This window comes from Spea bombifrons, chromosome 8, assembly GCF_027358695.1.
Source record: "Spea bombifrons isolate aSpeBom1 chromosome 8, aSpeBom1.2.pri, whole genome shotgun sequence".
In the NCBI taxonomy this organism is placed as follows: Eukaryota; Metazoa; Chordata; class Amphibia; order Anura; family Pelobatidae; genus Spea; species Spea bombifrons.
In genome coordinates, this window is record NC_071094.1 from 17,824,732 (window position 1) to 17,831,745 (window position 7,014).

At 41.8% G+C, this 7,014-nt stretch overlaps 1 long non-coding RNA gene across 1 annotated transcript; it reads left to right on the plus strand.

Annotated features, from left to right (window-relative positions):
- Positions 1–3,338: 3,338 nt before the first annotated feature.
- On the plus strand, positions 3,339–3,780 carry LOC128503723 (uncharacterized). Its single transcript, XR_008355287.1, has 2 exons — positions 3,339–3,489; positions 3,725–3,780. It is a non-coding gene; the product is annotated as an uncharacterized LOC128503723 (long non-coding RNA).
- Positions 3,781–7,014: the final 3,234 nt, after the last annotated feature.

Consider the following 7,014-nt stretch of genomic DNA (forward strand, 5'->3'; position numbering starts at 1 on the left):
ACACTGCCCATACACACGTACACATATACATTGCCCATACAGACGTACACATATACACTGCCCATACACACGTACACATATACACTGCCCATACACACGTACACATATACACTGCCCATACACACGTACACATATACACTGCCCATACACACGTACACATATACACTGCCCATACACACGTACACATATACACTGCCCATACACACGTACACATATACACTGCCCATACACACGTACACATATACACTGCCCATACAGACGTACTCATATACACTGCCCATACAGACGTACGCATATACACTGCCCATACACACGTATGCACATACACTGCCCATACACACGTATGCACATACACTGCCCTTATATGCGTGTGCACATACACTGCCCTTATATGCGTGTGCCCATACACACACATATACACACCTGCCCTATACACACACACATATGCCTGCCCAAGTGCCCATACACATTCATAGACATTGCCCGTATACATGCCTCACCATATATATATGCACACACACACATATCTACCACCAGACCCCCCCTCGTTTTGCACATCAGACCCCCCTCTCGTTTTGCACATCAGACCCCCCCTCGTTTTGCACATCAGACCCGCCCCCCTCGTTTTGCACATCAGACCCCCCCTCGTTTTGCACATCAGACCCCCCCTCGTTTTGCACATCAGACCCCCCCCTCGTTTTGCACATCAGACCCCCCCTCGTTTTGCACATCAGACCCCCCCTCGTTTTGCACATCAGACCCCCCCTCGTTTTTCACAACATACCCCCCCTCGTTTTGCACATCAGACCCCCCCCTCGTTTTGCACATCAGACCCCCCCTCGTTTTGCACATCAGACCCCCCCCTCGTTTTGCACATCAGACCCCCCCTCGTTTTGCACATCAGACCCCCCCTCGTTTTTCACAACATACCCCCCCCTCGTTTTGCCCATCAGACTCCCTCCCTTCGTTCTTCACATCTCTTACCTTTCTCTTCTTTCTCTTCTTCCTTTCTGCTTTCTCTTCCTCCTTCCCTTCTGGTGGTTTGCCGCTCTAGTGCAGTGCTGCTGCGAACAGCTGTTTATGCTGAGCGCCGGGGCTGGGATATAAACGTCATATCCCATCGCCCGGTGCTCAGTGACAGAGATCACACCGGTAAGTGTGCCCTTAATGTTGGACTGGTTAGGGAAATCCGTGATCTCCCCAACCAGTCCTGCACGCTGCAGCTGCTGATCGGGCAGCTGTGCACCGAGGGCACTTACCTCACACAGCCCTGGGGGGGATTTCTCTATTATCGGTCCCCCCCGCATGATTTCCTGGGGGGGATCTGTCCCCCCCGTCCCCCCCGGTTCCTACGCCCCTGAGCTCACCTCACTGGAGGGTGAGGGGGGTTGGGCATAACCCCACTTCAAATTATATTTCCTGGCAAAGAAAATCCAGAATTTGAAATTCAATGGATATGGGGGATTAATCCAGTTTTTCTTAGAAATAACTGGAAATTCTAACCCCATGGAAATGTTAGAAGCAGGTTTACAGTTGGAAAAGAAATTGGATAATACCTCTTTGGTGAAGTTATATAGAAAAGTGTGGCAGGAAACCAAATGTATCTGTAAAATCAAGGGTAGTTTACCCCAAACACAAATATGGTATAACTCAAAATTTATGGAGTTTCACAAAGGGTTAGGGAGTGATTTTTGGATTAATAAAGGGATTAGTTTTGCTGGACAGTTGTTCTCTGCTGGGTATATTAAGGATTTTGAGGAGCTCAAATTTGAATATGAGTTGCAAAATGGACACAAATTTTGGTATAATCAATTAGCTCACGCATATAATTGCACGGAAAATAAGAAGATTTTTGAGGTTGAGACACATGAGCTTTTTGAGTTTTTGCAGATAAGATCTATTGGGAAGAAGACACTTAACACTATTTATAAAATACTTTTAAGAGAAACGGATATAGGCTTCAGAGGCAAGATTAAAAAGAAATGGGAGGAAGAGATTGGTGCCATTGATGAGGCCTCTTGGAACCGTATCCTTAAGAACACAGGGTGTTGCACCGTTAATAAACAATATCAATTTACACAACTTAAAATTATTTATCGTTTATATTATTCTCCGCACCAGTTATGGAAGATTAAATGTAGGGATAAGTCAGATTGCCCCAGATGTGGGGTCCTTAATGCAGGTTTAATTCACTTATGGTGGGAATGTAATAAGATTCATAAATTTTGGGATGATATATTTTTGTTTGTGAAAAGTAAATTTAGTTGTAATCTTGAAATGGATCCAAAGGTTTTGATTTTAGGTGATGTGGAAGAATTTGGTAGGCTAAACAATTTGTTTAAGAAAATCTTCTTCTTAGGGAGATTATTGATTCTTAGGAAATGGTTCGACAAAGGAGTACCCGTATTGACCCAGTGGTTAAATATGATTGAACAAATTAAAAAATATGAACATTATAGAAGTGCTGAATCAAAAAAGAAAAAAAAGGAGTTCCAACTCACATGGGGTTTATGGTAATAATTTTTTATTCTTATTTTTATTATACTTTTTAATATTTATTTATTTATTTATTTATTTTTATTTTTATTTTTTTTCCTTTCCTAGCAGACTTCGGGGGGGGGGGGTAAGAAAGAGAATAGCATTCTACAGGCATAAGTGTCACAATATTGTGAACGAAATTAATAAAAAAAAAAAAAGTATATAACTGAGCTAAATTGAGAATGTGTTGCAGACATTTGTGAAGATATAAAGACCAGCAAGGCTGTTTTTTATTTTAATTATTTTATTTAAAATTCTAGAAAGCAAAAAAATGCATTCTCAGTCTTAATTTAGTAGTCTATGAAAAAGTCTATAATTTCTCATTTACACAGAGATTGTTAAAGTATAAATAAAGATATAAGATGTTTAAAAAAAAAAACAGACGTTTAAAAAAAAGACATTTTTGCTAGGTGGTAGTTCAACTACACTTTTCCTGTTTTTCATTTTGTGTACCCACACATTATTTATTGTTTTTTTAATATTTTTTTACATTGTCCTCTGCAGTCCACAGACCAAAGAAGCCAATTTGTACCTTGTTTGTAGCTGTTATCAGCTAGTATACAAATGGCCCAAAACGTAAGCACACTCAGGGATTGATGGTTTATTCACAAAAATCAATGTTTCAGTCACTCACAGGAGACAGTGTATGTGTCATTAATTTAGCATTAACAAAATATTAAGTCTCAACAAGAAAAATATAAACGAAGAAAAAAAGACACATTTTCAATTTTACTTGCAACTACAATAAGAGTCCAAAGTATACAACTTGTACTGATTTAAAGAATGCCTCATTTATTTTGGATTGTAATTTGTTTAATTATTGATGAATGCTGATCTGTTTTGCAGGCTGAAGAAAAGGCAGATGCCTTGAACAAGGAGTTACTGATGACTAAACAGAAACTGATTGATGCAGAAGAGGAGAAGAGACGATTGGAAGAAGAATCTGCTCAGGTTGGTTGTAGTAACACAGTAGAGTGTATGATTGAAGAGATGTGTTGAATCCAAGCAGTGTATAATGTATACTGTGCTATTCAAGTGCACTAACGTCACACAGTACAGTATTTATCTTAATCATAGAATTAATTAATTTGCACTTTGTATTAATGCACTTATACCCCAGCATATAAGTGTCATTTCTGACACCCAGCTTTATTGCTTGACAGTGAATATTTGCATTTTTCTGCAGCTGAAGGAAATGTGTCGCAGGGAGCTTGATAAAGCAGAGTCAGAAATAAAGAAAAACAGCTCTATCATTGGAGACTACAAACAGGTACAAAAACTACAGAAAGCTTGCGTCTGTCCTCACTAACAATATTACATTGGATGTATTTAACAACTTTATATGTACCTCTGTGTGTGTGTGTGTGTGTGTTACATCCATGCACTTATTTACTTAGATCTTATTTTATGGAAGTGCTTAAACCTGTGCTGTCACTAATTCTTGTATTTCTGTCTAGTGTGAGTTAAAACATGTTTCAATATTTGTACACGACTACCCTTTTCTTTGTAATAGCTTTGCATTAAGTAATATAGGGGGGCGTGCATCCCACAGGCAGAATAATTGGCCAGAGGTCAATCATTACATCCGGCTAAATGCCGTATATGTTTGCACTCTTAATGTGAAACTGCTTATAAGATACTTACATATTTTAATTTGCATTATAAACTATAAATTTCTGCAGCTCATATGTCTTCTTTATAAAAAATACTACCTATTTTAAATACAAAGCTGTATGCTAATTTTATAATTACCGTATTTGCTCGATTATAAGACAAGGTTCTTTTCAGAGCAGATGCTCTGAAAAATACCCCTAGTCTTATATTCAAGGTCATCCTATAATTCGACCTTAAATAGAGGTCTTAATATAAGACTAAGATCCAGATCCCCCGCAGCGCTGCAGGGGACCTGGATCCTCCTCTCTGGTAACCTCCGCTGCTGCCGGCACTTCCTCTGGGCCTTCTATGACAGAGCACTGGCGGGACATGACCTTCCAGTGCTTCATCATAGAAGTGCCGGCAGCAGCAAAGGTTCTCTGCGCATATTGCGCAGACGTTCACCGGCTGCCAGAGAGGAGGATCCTCCGCAGAGCTGCAGGGGACCTGGATCCTCCTCCCTGGCAGCCGGTAAAAGTCTGAACAATGCCCTGCCGGGGCTTCTGTGACTGAGCACCGGCATGACCTTCCGGTGCTCAGTCACAGAAGCCCCTGCAGAACTAACTGGCAGCAGAGGTTGTCTACACGCATCACGCAGACGTCCACCGGCTGCCCCCACTAAACACCAGGGAGTCTGAAGCACGGGGGACAAGCCTAGGGATGCATTGGTAAGACAGGGGGAGGGGGCTGGGTGGCATATGGGTGGGGTATAAGGCATTTCTGGGGGGCAGAGTGGCATATAGGGGGTATAAGGTATAACAGGGGGCCTGAGATTGGCAAATAAAAGGAAATAAAAACACAAAAAATAAAAATTTTCTCAATCATAGTTTTTATTAAATATGAAAAAAATATTTACATTAGTTAAAACTTTTTACTTATAGGGTAGTCTTATATTCAGAATTTTCTATTTTTCCTAAATTAATATTCATATTTTGTAGGGCTGCAACAACTAATCGATAAAATCGATAATAATCGATAATGAAATTCGTTGCCAACGAATTTCATTATCGATTAGTTGAATCGATTATTATCGATTATAAATTGAGGGTTTTTTCAGAGCAAACACTCTGAAAATACCCCTCATTATATAATCCGTTTAGTCTGACTCACAGCAGCAGCTCCTACTTACCAGTCCCTCCCTGTAATCACTGTGACAACTGGCCCCGCCCCCTTCCTTCTCCCAGAAGGCCAGAACCACATGGCTGTGACACTCATCTAACTGTAAGTATAAAATTAATATTTGGGCTGCTGAAAGTTAGGGGAGGTGGGGGTTAATTTAGGGGCAGCTATGGTTAATGGGGTGTTTAGGGTTAATTTAGGGGCAGTTATGGTTAATGGGGTGTTTAGGGGCAGCTATGGTTAATGGGGTATTCAGGGGTAATTTAGGGGCAGCTATGGTTAATGGAGTGTTTAGGGTTAATTTAGGAGCAGCTGTGGTTAATGGGGTGTTTAGGGTTAATTTAGGGGCTGTTGTGGTTGACAGGGTCTTTAGGGTTAATTTAGGGGATGCTGTGGTTAATGGGGTGTTTAGGGTTAATTTAGGGGCAGTTACGGTTAATGGGGTGTTTTGTTTTGATGGGGTATTTAGAGTTAATTTAGGGGTAGTTATGGTTAATGGGGTGTTTAGGGTTAATTTAATGATGAGGACTAAGGGTTAATTTGATTAATTTAATAAAGTTAACTTAAGGTGCAGTTAGAGATAAAGGGGGGGCAAACTAAGGGGAATCTAAATCCTGGGGGCCGTAAAGATTAACCCAGTACATATTTAAAAAAGTATGGTGTCAGTGTGATGCGAACGGGTCTGTGACTCTATGAGGGGACTATGAGATATGTGGGAGGCAGCGTGGAGTGGTATATGTGGGAGGCAGCGTTGAGTGGTATATGTGGGAGGCAGCGTTGAGTGGTATATGTGGGAGGCAGCGTGGAGTGGTATATGTGGGAGGCAGCGTGGAGTGGCATGTGTGGGAAGCAGCGTGGTATATGTGGGAGGCAGCGTGGAGTGGCATATGTGGGAGGCAGCGTGGAGTGGCATATGTGGGAGGCAGCGTGGAGTGGCATGTGTGGGAGGCAGCGTGGTATATGTGGGAGGCAGCGTGGAGTGGTATATGTGGTAGGCAGCGTGGCATGTGTGGGAGGCAGCGTGGAATGGTATATGTGGGAGGCAGCGTGGAGTGGCATATGTGGGAGGCAGCGTGGAATGGTATATGTGGGAGGCAGCGTGGAGTGGTATATGTGGGAGGCAGCGTGGAGTGGCATATGTGGGAGGCAGCGTGGAATGGCATATGTGGGAGGCAGCGTGGAGTGGTATATTGGGAGGCAGCGTGGAGTGGTATATGTGGGAGGCAGCGTGGAGTGGTATATGTGGGAGGCAGCGTGGAGTGGCATATGTGGGAGGCAGCGTGGCAAATGTGGGAGGCAGCGTGGCATATGTGGGAGGCAGCGTGGCATGTCGGGGAGGCAGCATGGCAAGCCTGGGCTCAAATGTGTATAAATTGGGGGGGCTGGTTGGGAAATACAGACAAGAAATGCATTTTATCAAAGTTTTTTTTATTCTGCTGTTTGTATTTAACATCATTTGTTTATTAAATTATTTTAAATAAATGAAAAATTTACATTCATTTTTTTTAATCGATTAATCGACAAAATAATTGGCCAACTAATCGATTATGAAAATAATCGTTAGTTGCAGCCCTAATATTTTGGGGCAGTCATCTTATAATCATGGTCGTCTTAAAATCGAGCAAATGCGGTAAGTCCTCGCAAGACAGAAATGTGGTTTTCTAAAGATGACAAGTATGTTTTACAATGCCAAGTAGTATATAT